The sequence below is a fragment of the Scyliorhinus torazame genome, chromosome 22, assembly GCF_047496885.1.
Source record: "Scyliorhinus torazame isolate Kashiwa2021f chromosome 22, sScyTor2.1, whole genome shotgun sequence".
NCBI classification, from domain to species: Eukaryota; Metazoa; Chordata; class Chondrichthyes; order Carcharhiniformes; family Scyliorhinidae; genus Scyliorhinus; species Scyliorhinus torazame.
The window spans coordinates 79,155,073-79,170,859 of NC_092728.1; the positions used below are offsets into that span (position 1 = coordinate 79,155,073).

The 15,787-nt window shown below is 52.8% G+C and overlaps 1 long non-coding RNA gene across 1 annotated transcript in view; it reads right to left on the bottom strand.

Moving 5' to 3' along the window:
- Positions 1-957: 957 nt before the first annotated feature.
- Positions 958-15,787, bottom strand: part of LOC140398834 (uncharacterized) — a 22,615-nt gene continuing 7,785 nt past the window's right edge. The window contains exons 3-4 of the long non-coding RNA XR_011937583.1: positions 7,093-7,318; positions 958-2,704 (exon numbers count right to left, since the gene is read on the bottom strand). This is a non-coding gene — a long non-coding RNA (uncharacterized lncRNA). The remainder of the gene's footprint in view (positions 2,705-7,092; positions 7,319-15,787) is intronic.

Consider the following 15,787-nt stretch of genomic DNA (forward strand, 5'->3'; position numbering starts at 1 on the left):
CCAATGATATAGAGGCAGCTTAGTGTAATTTTGCTTGCAATGTGCGTTTACACATTTGTTATCTTTTAAATCATGGGAAATTGTTTCAAATTGCAAATTGTCAGAATGGATTTAAAGTGGTGTGTAAAAGAGTGAAAGGGCTTTTTGAGATTTCATGTGAGTATGTTCCAATTCCTTGGTATTTTATATATATCACACTCAACTGTGATGTATGTCTACAAATTTCTGTGAATATTTACAAGGAATATTTATCTTGGTACCTTGACACTCGTTTAAGACTTGCTGTAAGATGTATCATGTTAGATTATTTCTATGTTGCCAGATTGGAAGATGTGTTCTAGTCTTAAAATGTAATTTTATCAAAATTCCAGAATTCTTTTTTAAGAGATCCGATGGGAAAGATTTCACAGGAGAACACATAAACATTATTTTACATGTATTCAGGATTCGCAAATCTGCAAGAACATAACTACATGACATAGCAAACATGTAACAAGCAAACTTTGAAGGAATTTTGGGTTTCCATGTGAATTAGAAATATTGTGAAACATGAAATAGACCGAGGCAATTGGAATTAAATACTGCTCCCATGTTTATATTCTTTGGTGAATTATAACAACAACGGCAACTTGTATTTATAAAGCATCTCTAACTTAAAAACATGTCTCAAGGTGCTTCAAAGGAACATTCAAAGCAACATTTTACATGAAGCCACACAAGGTGATGTTAAGTATATGACCAAAACCTTGGTCAAAGGGGTAGGTCTCAAGTGGAAAGAAAGACAGATAAGAGATATGGAGAGGAAATTCTGGAGTTTAGAGCCTTGTCAGCTGAAGGGATGGCCACCAATGGTAGAACAATTAAAATCAGTACGAAGTCTTACAACACCAGGTTAAAGTCCAACAGGTTTGTTTCGATGTCACTAGCTTTCGGAGCGCTGCTCCTTCCTCAGGTGAATGAAGAGGTATGTTCCAGAAACACATATAAAGACAAATTCAAAGATGCCAAACAATGCTTGGAATGCGACCATTAGCAGGTGATTAAATCTTTACAGATCCAGAGATGGGGTAACCCCAGGTTAAAGAGGTGTGAATTGTATCAATTAAAAATCATGGAAGAGGTCAGAATTAGAGGAGTGGTTGTGTGGCTGGAGGAATTTACAAAAGTAGGGTGAGGCTATGGAGCAATTTGAAAAAAAGCATGAAAATTTTAAAATTGAGGCATTGCTTCAGCAGGAGCCAAGGTAGGTAAATGAGCATTGGGGTAATGAGCGCACCGACGGTGACTTGGTGTGAGTTGGGACATGGGCAAGAGAGTTTTGCACGACCTCAGATTTACAGAGGTCAGAACGTGAAAGGCCGGTCAGGAGTGCACTGGAATAGTCAAGTCTTTATATAAAGGAGACCAGAATGAGGGTTTCAACAGCAGATGAACTGAGGCAGTGGCTGAGTTGTGTAATGCAATGGAGACAGGCGGGCTTAGTGATGTATGGTTTAAGTCTCCTCTCAGGGTCAAATATGGTACCATGATTGTGAACAGTCTGTTCAGCCTCAGGCAGCTGCTGGGCAGGAGTGTCAAGTTAGTGGCTAAGGACTACAGTTTGTAGCATGGTTACAATGGCTTCAGTTCCCAATCTTTAATTGGAAGATAGTTCATTAGGAGTCTATTTCCTTGTGTGATCAGTTTAGATAAGGAAATGTGGCTAAATTGGGGAAGAGAAGGCAATTACCTAATTTTCTTGAATTATTAGCTCTGGTTTGTTTTCCTTTCATAGCCTAAAATTGGTGTAATGAGTGGAGGAGGTAAACGTTCATTTTTATGACTATAGAGAGCTTATTAAAGAATTGTATTTAAGACCTGCAGTTTCTGGGGATATTGCAGAACATGTTGACCATTCAGAAGATGAGTAAACATTGTTGAGGAAAAAAAGCACAAGAGTGTCATACATCAATAGAGTGCTGTGCACTGGATTTTTTTTAATCCCCAGAAAATAAAAGCAATGGTCATTATTGCCAATGTTTTAATCACGCACAGCAACAAGAGCTGCTACAGAATTGCAGGTTAACTATCAGGCAATGATTAGCAGAACAACCCTAGGAAACAGTTGTATCATATTGCTATTAGTTAACTGGGCAGCAAAGAACCATTGCATACTTAGGCACAACAAGCATGTTAGAATTGAGATGTGCTACCTAGTTCCTGAAGACACAAATGACTATCCATAATGGAGCAGTGAAAGGTACCCTTTCTTCAATATTCATGTCACATATGGTTTTTCAGACAACCACAGATGCAAGAGACAGATACTATGCCACACATTGTTGCATTAACAAGTAACTGACGCCTTCTTTCACCACATCCCCAGCTACATAAACTTCAAGTGCCAGCAGCAGATCGAGCCCCATCAACAGGAGGGCAAATCTGGTTGTTCTCCGAGACCCAGTGAGCTCTACAAATAGATTTAATCACCTTCTCATGGATAGATTTCAAGTGTTGAGTTGTCTTTATGTTTCCTCCTTCCCCGCTGAATAACTAAAAGATGTAAAGTTCACATTATTGGAGCAATCGCCATAAACAAAGCGACCAGATAACATTCTCCTGGTCTGCATGTGATGCTGTAGTTTTCATGCTTTGGCTTCATGATATTCCCACTTTTATCTTTTTCTTGTTTTTCTCCATGTGGCCCAATTTTGTGCTTCAGTGGCTAAGGATGTAAAAATAGTCAGAGTCAGCTCATGCACAAGTGAACAGTGATACAAGTCACTATGTGTCAACTGAAGAGTCTTCCAATATGCCTTCATCCCTAACATAAAGGACCCTGATAGACTTACTGTGCTAAGTATTTCTGGAAATTACATTGGTAGTTATGTTTGCATGGTAACATGCTGACTGCGATGGAGAATCCATACTACTTCCACATAATTCCATTGTCAAAGTGAAAGTCCCCATAAGACCCCATATAGAACATAGAACATAGAACAATACAGCGCAGTACAGGCCCTTCGGCCCACGATGTTGCACCAAAACAAAAGCCATCTAACCTACACTATGCCATTATCATCCATATGTTTATCCAATAAACCTTTAAATGCCCTCAATGTTGGCGAGTTCACTACTGTAGCAGGTAGGGCATTCCACGGCCTCACTACTCTTTGCGTAAAGAACCTACCTCTGACCTCTGTCCTATATCTATTACCCCTCAGTTTAAAGTTATGTCCCCTCGTGCCAGCCATTTCCATCCGCGGGAGAAGGCTCTCACTGTCCACCCTATCTAACCCCCTGATCATTTTGTATGCCTCTATTAAGTCTCCTCTTAACCTTCTTCTCTCTAACGAAAACAACCTCAAGTCCATCAGCCTTTCCTCATAAGATTTTCCCTCCATACCAGGCAACATCCTGGTAAATCTCCTCTGCACCCGCTCCAAAGCCTCCACGTCCTTCCTATAATGCGGTGACCAGAACTGTACGCAATACTCCAAATGCAGCCGTACCAGAGTTCTGTACAGCTGCAACATGACCTCCCGACTCCGGAACTCAATCCCTCTACCAATAAAGGCCAACACTCCATAGGCCTTCTTCACAACCCTATCAACCTGGGTGGCAACTTTCAGGGATCTATGTACATGGACACCTAGATCCCTCTGCTCATCCACACTTTCAAGAACTTTACCATTAGCCAAATATTCCGCATTCCTGTTATTCCTTCCAAAGTGAATCACCTCACACTTCTCTACATTAAACTCCATTTGCCACCTCTCAGCCCAGCTCTGCAGCTTATCTATATCCCTCTGTAACCTGCTACATCCTTCCACACTATCGACAACACCACCGACTTTAGTATCGTCTGCAAATTTACTCACCCACCCTTCTGCGCCTTCCTCTAGGTCATTGATAAAAATGACAAACAGCAACGGCCCCAGAACAGATCCTTGTGGTACTCCACTTGTGACTGTACTCCATTCTGAACATTTCCCATCAACCACCACCCTCTGTCTTCTTTCAGCTAGCCAATTTCTGATCCACATCTCTAAATCACCCTCAATCCCCAGCCTCCGTATTTTCTGCAATAGCCTACCGTGGGGAACCTTATCAAACGCTTTGCTGAAATCCATATACACCACATCAACTGCTCTACCCTCATCTACCTGTTCAGTCACCTTCTCAAAGAACTCAATAAGGTTTGTGAGGCATGACCGACCCTTCACAAAGCCATGCTGACTAACCCTGATCATATTATTCCTATCTAGATGATTATAAATCTTGTCTCTTATAATCCCCTCCAAGACTTTACCCACTACAGACGTGAGGCTCACCGGTCTATAGCTGCCGGGGTTGTCTCTGCTCCCCTTTTTGAACAAAGGGACCACATTTGCTGTCCTCCAGTCCTTTGGCACTATTCCTGTAGCCAATGATGACATAAAAATCAAAGCCAAAGGTCCAGCAATCTCTTCCCTGGCCTCCCAGAGAATCCTAGGATAAATCCCATCAGGTCCCGGGGACTTATCTATTTTCAGCCTGTCCAGAATTGCCAACACCTCTTCCCTACGTACCTCAATGCCATCTATTCTATTAGCCTGGGGCTCAGCATTCTCCTCCACAACATTATCTTTTTCCTGAGTGAATACTGACGAAAAATATTCATTTAGTATCTCGCCTATCTCTTCAGACTCCACACACAATTTCCCATCCCTGTCCTTGACTGGACCTACTCTTTCCCTAGTCATTCGCTTATTCCTGACATACCTATAGAAAGCTTTTGGGTTTTCCTTGATCCTTCCTGCCAAATACTTCTCATGTCCCCTCCTTGCTCGTCTTAGCTCTCTCTTTAGATCCTTCCTCGCTACCTTGTAACTATCCATCGCCCCAACTGAAACTTCACACCTCATCTTCACATAGGCCTCCTTCTTCCTCTTAACAAGAGATTCCACTTCCTTGGTAAACCACGGTTCCCTCGCTCGCCGCCTTCCTCCCTGCCTGATCGGTACATACTTATCAAGAACACGCAGTAGCTGATCCTTGAACAAGCCCCACTTATCCAGTGTGCCCAGCATGTGCAGCCTACTTCTCCACCTTATCCCCCCCAAGTCACGTCTAATGGCATCATAATTGCCCTTCCCCCAGCTATAACTCTTGCCCTGCGGTGTATACTTATCCCTTTCCATCATTAACGTAAACGTCACCGAATTGTGGTCACTGTCCCCAAAGTGCTCTCCTACCTCCAAATCCAACACCTGGCCTGGTTCATTACCCAAAACGAAATCCAACGTGGCCTCGCCTCTTGTTGGCCTGTCAACATATTGTTTCAGGAAACCCTCCTGCACACACTGTACAAAAAACGACCCATCTATTGTACTCGAACTATATCTTTTCCAGTCAATATTTGGAAAGTTAAAGTCTCCCATAATAACTACCCTGTTACTTTTGCTCTTATCCAGAATCATCTTCGCCATCCTTTCCTCTACATCCCTAGAACTATTAGGAGGCCTATAAAAAACTCCCAACAGGGTGACCTCTCCTTTCCTGTTTCTAACTTCAGCCCATACTACCTCGGAAGAAGAGTCCCCATCTAGCATCCTCTCCGCCACCGTAATACTGCTCTTGACTAGCAGCGCCACACCTCCCCCTCTTTTGCCTCCTTCTCTGAGCTTACTAAAACACCTAAACCCCGGAACCTGCAACATCCATTCCTGCCCCTGCTCTATCCATGTCTCCGAAATGGCCACAACATCGAAGTCCCAGGTACCAACCCATGCTGCCAGTTCCCCTACCTTGTTTCGTATACTCCTGGCATTGAAGTAGACACACTTCAAACCACCTACCTGAACACTGGCCCCCTCCTGCGACGTCAAATCTGTGCTCCTGACCTCTATACTCTCATTCTCCCTTACCCTAAAACTACAATCCAGGTTCCCATGCCCCTGCTGCATTAGTTTAAACCCCCCCCAAAGAGCACTAAAAAATCTCCCCCCCAGGATATTTGTGCCCCTCAGGTTCAGATGTAGACCATCCTGTCTGTAGAGGTCCCACCTTCCCCAGAAAGAGCCCCAGTTATCCAGAAATCTGAATCCCTCCCGCCTGCACCATCCCTGTAGCCACGTGTTTAAATGCTCTCTCTCCCTATTCCTCATCTCACTATCACGTGGCACGGGCAACAACCCAGAGATAACAACTCTGTTTGTTCTAGTTCTGAGCTTCCATCCTAGCTCCCTGAAAGCCTGCCTGACATCCTTGTCCCCTTTCCTACCTATGTCGTTAGTGCCAATGTGGACCACGACTTGGGGCTGCTCCCCCTCCCCCCAAGGACCCGGAAAACACGATCCGAGACATCACGTACCCTTGCACCTGGGAGGCAACATACCAAACGTGAGTCTCTCACGCTCCCACAAAATGTTCTGTGGGTGGTAAAATTGGTATGTGTGTGCTCTCCAAAACTCTTCCTCATGATTCCCTCCATATATCCTCCAAGCACAATGTAGCTATGCAAGATTGCTTGGTGCAAACTATCAGCATCGCAGTGCACTGCCGTGGATATCAATACAGCAGAGGCAAGAGGGGCTATTCATCAGTGCATGTGTTATGGCTTGCAATCTTCAAATGGGGAACCCAGAGGGTCTAGATTCAATCAGGCAGCCTACGACTTCTGACATCTTGCCTTTTGCCCCTTTATAATGTGTTGTTTCAGAATGTTAAAAGATGCTGGCATCTGAGCTGGTGCAACTGTAAATGCAGAGGGCTGCTGGGCACTGCAGAATACTGCGAGGGGGGGAGGGGGAACAATGAGTACTGAATTCACACACATTTTGATGTTACATTATTATCACATGAACTATTAAATATTTCAGCACAACTGGCCCGTATGGGTACAACGATCTGAGGAGACAATAAAGAATAATAATAAATGTGTTGATATATATGTCTCTCAAACTCTATCATTCCTACACCCTTTAATACCTTTCTTCATATTAAAAATAGAGATCTGCCGAGTTCAAACTTTCTCCATCGGTTCTTGCTATTTTGTTCTCCTGCATTTCATTGAGAAGGGAAAGAGTCTGCATTAGGCAAGGGTGCATTAACAACTTTAAATTCACTCACATTTCCAGTCATGTCCATTTCAGGCTGCATCCTTGACAATCAATAAAATCTAATCCGTTTACATCCGAATGAAAGAATGATAGAACTTTTTCTATGGTGACATTGCAACTTTGTTATTTCTGCGGCTCCTGAAACGTATTGCCTACCGATTGACAGGTGGATGGTGTTTATGACCAGACCCACCTGGACGGAGATGAGTTACCCAGATGTTAGAGCGGTGGCTATCCTGTAACACAAAGAAATAAGACAAATAAATCTATCCCACCCTGTAGTTGCTGAAACAATTATCTGAAGTGTTAACGAGCTTTACCTCAGGTGAGTCTGCACTGAGTGTTTTCCAGGTGTTTGTGATCTGGAGATGCTGGCGTTGGACTGAGGTGAGCACAGTAAGAAGTCTTATGTCACCAGGTTAAAGTCCAACAGGTTTATTTGGAATCACGAGCTTTCGGAGCGCAGCGACTATGCTAACGGGCCGCCGGCAGCACCGATTCAGGCCCCGAAAAGGGGCCAGCAGCGGGGCCGCGAGAAATGCGGTGGTTGTGGCGCCAGAGCAGCGCCGTCATCACACGAAGCCCGGATGACGCGGCGCCGCTTCATTTTATGTGCGCGATCTGCGCACAGGCCCTGACACAGAGAGATGGCTGCGCCCCGCCGTGCCGCTCCCAGGTTCCGGGACAATGACCTGGAGACACTGCTGGACGCAGTGGAAGAGTGGAGGGTGATCCTGTGCCCAAGACTTGGCCACTGGCACCCGGCCAGCACAGTCAGGCGCAGCTGGCGTGATGTGGGCATCGCCGTTAGCGCTGTGGCGCACACCCCACGCTCGGGAGAGCAGTGCTGCAAGAAGCTCCACGACCTCACGAGGGCAGCCAGGGTAAGTACCCCGAGAGTTCCCCCCGGCCACACCCCCACCCTTCCCCCCCCACCTTATGCCGTGCGCCATCCCCCCCCTGCCCACACAGGAGGGGGTGCACAACGTACCTCACGACCACATGGGCACCACACACCCCTTGCGAGCTGCCGTGGCGTGGTGCCCAGTGCCCCCCCCCAGTCATAATGTTGCCAATATCTGCACGTCTTGCTACTGACCGCCTAACTCTGATGGTTTCCCCGCCCCGCAGGATAAGACAGCCCGCAACCATCGTGAGTGTGCAAGAACTGGTTAGGTGATCACCTGTTCTGCACCCCCTCACCTTCCATGAGCAGAGGGCTCTGGACCTCGCTGGGGGAGCCGCCACCTGGGGAGGTAGCGCCATGCCAGATCGGAGGCGCAGTACCAAGTGAGACTACCCTGCCTGGCTACACTCCCTCAGCCCCTTACCTCCCCCCTCCCCACCCTCACACTGCACCACCTCACACTGCCCCCTCCACCCCCTAACACCCCCTCACACTCCACCCCCCTCACACTCCACCCCCTCACACTGCCCCCTCCACCCCCTAACCCCCCCTCACAATCCACCCCCTCACACTGCCCCCTTCATTCCCTAATCCCCCTCACACTCCACCCCCTCACATTGCCCCCTCCGCCCCTAACCCCCCTCACAGTCCACCCCCTCACACTGCCCCCCTCCACCCCCTAACTCGCCCCCCTCACACTCAACCCCCTCACACTGCCCTCTCCACCCCCTCACACCCGACTCCGCGTGTCTAACGATTCATGCTTTATTGTGTATTCCAGGGTCAGCCACCGATCGTCCTGGCATGTCTCAGACAAGCCACCGCCGTCCAGGTCCACGTCCAGCTGCCCACAGGGACACACACCAGGGAGGGGAAGGAAGACGGACAGGAGGGGCCCTCTTCCGAAGCCGGGCCACAGGAGACAGACGCCCAGAGGACCGACAAAAACGACACTGATGAACACAAGACGGACAGTCAGGAGACTGACGGCCATGAGACGGATGAAGAGAGGATGGAGAGCCAGGACAGTGATGGACAGAGGACGGGGACTCTGGACAGTGACGTACAGAGGGACAGCCAAACAGATGATGGACAGACCGGACACGGCCCCTCACATGGGCCGCGGTCAACGTCCATCAGTCCAAGGCTTGATCCAGGAGACCCCAGACCTGGGGTCCGATTAGGACATGGACCTTGCGTCACTGCTCCACCATCGCAGATACCCTCACCTCAGTTGGGCACATTAGTGATGAGGCTTCTGGGACACTGACTGGTGGGCAACACACAGCCGAACCGGTACAGGCAGGTGGATGTAGGAGCAGCCGAGGGGCTGGACAGTCGGAGGGCAGCCCAGCCCCAGCACCCAGCTGCCGCCCAAACTGTTCTCGGGTTCCTAGACTTACCAGACCCACCTACAGACCCGATGCGTTTGGAACCCAGGGAGTGGCCGCCTTCCAGCATCTGCAGACGCAGTTGGAGGAGTCCATTCACGTCCAGGAGCAGGGAGAGGGGCTGGTCATGGTGGTCACGGGTGGCGTCCGCGGTGGAGGCAATGGGGGCAACGGTTTTGGCCATGGATCAGGTTCTGCAAGGCATGGGGCTTCATGTGCACGTGTCATCCTTGGCCCAGGACAGGGCTGCCCTCTCACAGGCAGCCATGTGCCAGAGCCAGTTGGACATTGCCGCCACGCTCCGGGGTCTGGCCGAGTCTCAGCAGGCCATGGCCCAGTCTCAGCAGGCCATTGCTGAGAGCATCGGCGGCCTTGCGCATGTGCTGGATGGCGTCGCACAAGCCCAGAGGAAGGTTGCACACTCCCTGACTGGGATGGCCTCAGCTCCCTCGCTGCGAATGTTCAGACCCTGGTCGATGCCACAGTGGGCCTCCAGGACTGGCAGCGCCATGTGTCGGTGGTGCCACGGCGCTTGTCTCTGCTCGCACCACCGTGCCATAGTGAGGCCCAGGGGCCACCGGGCCTCCCCGAGGGAGGAGGAGGTTCTAGGGCCCATCCCGGTGACTCATGCAAGGGAGGTCTCAGAACACTCGGACTCCCCTTGTTCCGTCCCTCGTGCATCTGGTGGGCAGCGGGCAGAACAGGGTGGCACCACACCATCCAGCACGCCCGCCGAGCAGCCTGGCCCATCCAAGCCCAGCCACCCCAGGAAATGCGTGCCGACGGGGTGCCAAGTCGCAGGGCAGGAGTCTCCGCAGTCCGCCTCCACTCCTGCTCTACCATCTGGGGAAACACCAAGGCGTAGTGGTAGGGCCCATAAGCAAAGAAGTTCGACACATAGTAAGTTGGTACGGGTGCAGGGCACAGCTTAGTTATAGGGGTTAGGGCACTTGTATGTGAATATCACGATTAAAGTCACTGTTACATCAAACCTAGATGCCTCTGTACTATGTCGGTGCCTGAGGGGTCGTGTAGGGGACCGAGTGGCGCTGGGGTCGAAGTTTGGTACAATGGTGAGGCCGGATGCGTGTTCCCCGCCCAACTCCCCATCGTCCTCGGAACACCGACGCCAGCTACCCCACATGGCCATGTGATGGAGTGTCCGTGACGCATACAGGGACCACCCAGGTGGAGGGTGTAGCTGTGGCCATGAGTCAGACATTGTCTAACGATCCGGAGCTCACAGCTTATCGCAGAGCGGTTGTCATCATTCAACATGGCATTGATCACACCCGCTTACACAAGCAAATGTGTGAGACCATCCATTGTGCCGCAGGTGTAAGGTGCTGTGAAAGTGGTGGTGTGGGAGCTAGGGTTGTCGGATGGTGGGGGAGGTGGGGGGTGCTGGGTGGTGCATTTGGGCAGAACGCTGCTGCAAGTGCCTTGCCCAACGATGCCCTCCCCCTAGTTGGTGAAACCCAGGCAGCCACTCCCTGGGCTTCCAAACGCATCGGGTCTGTGGGTGGGTCTGGTAAGTCCAGGAACCCGAGAACAGTTTGGGCGGCAGCTGGGTGCTGGGGCTGGGCTGCCCTCATGCAGCATCATGTGGCATCATGCAGCCTACCAGCCATATCCAGCCCCCATCTCGCATCTGTGCCCACCCCTCCCCACCCTCCTCCTCCTCCTCATGTATAGATGCGTCACCCTCATCAGGCTCCCCCTGAGCCTCCTCCTCCAGGACATCGCCCCTCTGCTGAGCTATGTTGTGCAGGACGCAGCAGACAACAACTATGCGGCCCGACCCTCTCTGAATGGTATTGGAGGGCCCCTCCAGAGCGGTCCAGGCACCTGAAGCGCATCTTCAAGAGGCCAAAGCACCTCTCGACAACATCCCTGGTTGCTGGGCCTCATTGTAGCGGGTCTCCGCGTTGGTCTGTGGCCTCTGTATAGCATCATCAGCCACGACCGCAACGGGTAACCCCTGTCGCCCAGCAACCAGCCCCTCAGCCGGGGGGGGGGGGGGGGGGGGGTGGGGGGGGGGGTCCCGCGAACATGGCGGGGATGAAAGATTGTGCCAGTATAAAGGCATCATGAACACTGCCGGGGGTACTGGGCGCACACGTGCATGATCTTCATGCGGTGGTCGCAGACCACCTGAATGTTCATGGAGTAGCTCCCCTTTCTGTTCATGAACACGTCCCTGTTCTCCGATGGTGGATGCATGGCGACGTGCACCCCATCAATTGGTATCCTGGCCACGGAGGCGAATCCTGCTGTCCGGGGCATTCTGGTGTACCCAGTCCTCTGGAAACTGGATGTACCAGTCCGCGAGGCATACAGGGCGCCGGTTGCACCGATGCCTGGGAGATACCAGACAGGTCCCCGCTCGCCACCTGGAACGACCCCGTCGCGTAGAAGTTGAGGGCAACCATCACCTTGACAGCCACCGGGATAGCATGTCCTCCCCCCGTTCCACGTGGTGCCAGGTGTGCCATGAGGTGGCATATATGTGCGATGGTCTCCCTGCTCATCCGGAATCTCCTCCTGCATGCCCTGTCCAGCAGGTCCTTGAAGGACATGCGGTGACGGTACACTCGAGGCCTCATGGGGTGCCTCTGGCGCCTTGGTACCACCACCTGCTCCTCCTCCTCCCACTGTGCCCCGTCAAGATCGGTATCCTCGTCCTGTGTAATCCCCAACGAGGTGGTTGTCATCGCCCCCCTCCGCCTCCTCCTGCACCTGTCAGGCGGGCGGGCCTGCAGCCTGAGCGGGTGGCACGGGGCCCTCTGCAGCCAGTGCCCGCAGCTGCTGTGAGCCGCCTGCGTCGATGCTGCCAAAGGGCCACCTGCAGGGCAGCCACTCCCGCCACGGCAGCAAACATCGCTGGCTGGTGCCCAAACATTGCGATCTGCAGGAGGGGGTGGGGGGGTGGGGGGTAGATACAACATGTTTACTGATGGCGCATTGACACCTCGACAGCCAGGGTGCCATGGGATACATGTGAGCCCCCGGTTGGCTGGTGTCACTACAGACATGCAGGCACCCTGACCCCTGCGCACAGTATCCGTCCACCGCACAGTTTTGCCCGTCCCTCCTCATTGTGCCACCGTGGGCTGGCCATGCCCTCATGGTGGGTCATCTTGACCCTTCCCAGAAATGGTCTTCCTCAGCTGGGTGTTGCGCCACCTGTGTTGGGGAGGGGGGGGGGGTGGCTGGGCGCACCCAAGGTCAAGGCGTGTGGCCATGTGGATGGCGGCACCCAGTGGCCTTTGCCCATCAGCATGACCTCAACTTGCAGGTGTGGCTTCGCCACCGTCCTGCCATGGCAGGCCGGCTGGCATGTTGCTCCCACGGAAAACCCTCCCCCCCACCCTCCCCGGAACATGGAGGCCCGCTGCCCTGACCGCCCCCGAACATGACTCCCCCCCTCCTCTTTCCCCTCCTCCCCCTCCCCCCTCCTCCTCTCCCCCCCTCCTCCTTCCCCCCTCCTTCTCCCCCCCTCCTCTCCTTCTCATCCTCCTCCCCCCCTCCTCCCTCCCCCTCCCGAGCATGGCGGCACCCTTCTCCAAAACCCTTCCACTCCCCACCCCCCCCCCCCCCCCCCCCCCCGCCAGCACCGGCCGTGGATGCCACAACATGCTACCTCCGAAAACGCCGGCCGCTCACCTCCTCACTCCGCAGCGTCAGCCAGCACGACTGGCTGACAAATTTATTTTGCAGGGGTGAATCGCGACGGCGTGACCTGGGGTCACGCCATCGGGACTTCAGCCCAACCGGGCCGCTGAATAGCAAGACTTAGCACCTACCTCGGGCGATTCTCCGGGAGGCGCGGCGCCGACCTCAATGACGTCGTTCTCGCCAGTTGGGAGAATGGCGGAACGGCGGCGGAACAGCGTCGCGTGAAAATCCGGCGCGAACAGCGATTCTCCCAAACGGCGCGGCATGGGAGAATGCCACCCAGGACTTCCCTTTTATCAAACATGGAAATATAGGATATAGGAAACATGCCTTTGACAGTAGTAACCGTGGCTATATATTTTTTTAACTTATTCTGCCTGATTCGCTATTCTTTTTGCCAACTCAAATCTAATACCCTCATTCTCAATCTCACTATCCGTTGGTTGATGAGTGATATCCCCGATCAGGCGCCGGAATGTGGCGACTAGGGGCTTTTTCACAGTAACGTCATTTGAAGCCTACTTGTGACAATAAGCGATTTTCATTTCATTTGATATTCGGTTTGGTTCTGCAGCCTCCACATTGCGCCTTTCTCTTCCCGCCTTGAGTGAATCATTTTTTTCAAAAACGGCTAGTTCTCAGCAGGTGAGTTTGAAACAAACTATCTGCATTTATGCGTCGCCAAAACTGCCTCAAACCACTTCACCACAAACGAATAACTGTTTGAACTTGGTGACTGATTCATTTCCTTCCATCAGCGGCTGCTGTCGCGGGTGAGGATTTGGGGCTATCACTGGCTGTGTGTGCGCTCAGGTCAGACTGCTGAAAATTCACTGCACACCCATCACGGCGGGTCCTGCAGCTATCAACTCGACAAAACATTCTTTCTTTAGTGTGCCTCAGCAGTATCAACACCGTTCAGCGTACTGTCAGTGAATCCAGCCAGCTGACAGACAGCCAGGCAATAGAAAGAGTTAATAGTGTTATTCTGGAGCACCAATAATGATACAACAGAGGGTCCGGGTCTCTCCGTCTCCCGTGGTGTGCGAGGGGCATCCTGCGGGCGTCGCATGCTGGAGGGTCCGGGTCTCTCCGTCTCCCGTGGTCTCCGAGGGGCATCCTGCGGGCGTCGCATGCTGGAGGGTGCGGGTCTCTCTGTCTCCTGTGGTCTCCGAGGGGCATCCTGCGGGCGAGGCATGCTGGAGGGTGCGGGTCTCTCCGTCTCCCGTGGCCTCCGAGGGGCATCCTGCGGGCGGTCTGCATTTGCGGGGATGGGTGCCTGGACGTTTGGTCCTGCGATACACAATGAAGCATGCATGGTTAGACATCAGGCAGTGATCAGGTGATACAGGGAGGGGGATATAGGGGAGGGGGGATATGGGGATGGGCTGTCGGTGGCTCACTTGCTAGTACGCCCCCGACCTCTGCATCAGCAACCTCCCGGTCGTCAGGTCCGCCAGCCAGTTCCAGGGCCCTTTCCTGGTGTTCGGTCAGTGGCCTCTCATCAGCGGGCCCTCCTCCAGTCCTCACATGCTCCCTATTGTTGTGTGCGCGCTTCTCCCTGTGGGGGGGGGCAGGGGTAAAAGGCAACAGTGTTAGGCAGGTATATGAATGCACGCCATCGGTTGCGCGTGCATTGCAGAGGTTAAGGTTAGGCCTGGATTCACTTGGGGATATGGGGAGGGGGGATATGGGAGGGGGGATATGGTGGGGGGGGTATGGGGGAGGGGAGGGTATGGGGAGGGGGGATATGGGGGAGGGGGGATATGGGGGGATATGGGGGGATATGGGGGGAGGGGGGGATATGGGGGAGGGGGGGTATGGGGGAGGGGGAGATGGGGGAGGGGGAGATGGGGAGGGGGATATGGGGGAGGGGGATATGGGGGATCTGGGGAAGGGGGATATGGGGAGGGGGATATGGGGGAGGGGGGGGGATATGGGGAAGGGGAGATATGGGGGAAGGGGGGATATGGGGGAGGGGGGATATGGGGGAGGGGGATATGGGGGAGGGGGGATATGGGGGAGGGGGGGATATGGGGGGAGGGGGGATATGGGGGAGGGGGGATATGGGGGAGGGGGGGATATGGGGGAGGGGGGGGATATGGGGAGGGCTTCACCCTGCCTGCTCTGACGAGGTTGTTCACCTTCTTGTGGCACTGGGTGCCTGTCCGTGGTGTCAGGGCCACAGCGGTGACGGCCTCTGCCACTTCCCTCCACAGACGCCGGCTGTGGCGTGGGACAACTCTGCGGCCGTGCCCGGGATACAGGGGCGTCCCTCCTCTGCTCCACCGCGTCCTGGAGTGGCCTCCACATCGCGTTGACTCGAACCTCGGGGCTGAGCGACGGCCAGCCATCCAGTCGGGGTGTTTGCGGTCGGGTGTTCCGGTCAGGTGGGGGAGCAGCGCGGGCCTTATGAGCCGTCACGCCGTGCAGCGCGTATGACGCTGCACGGCGTGAACCACTGCGCAAACGCGGATCCCGTTATGTCGCTGCTAGCCCATTTCGGGCCGGAGACTATTGACCCATTTTTCCGACGTGATGCAAGTCGGGATTTGCGCCGTTTTTTGCGCCGATCGGCGGACTTTCCGCCGATAACGGAGAATTTCGCCCAGTGTTCCTTGGGGGTACGGGTCCACCGCTCAGAACTGCAGGACCATTCACAATGAGCACAAAAATACCACAATTACCATTCACTTCCAAGAGGTCCGCTTTCCAGCAACAGAGCTGTA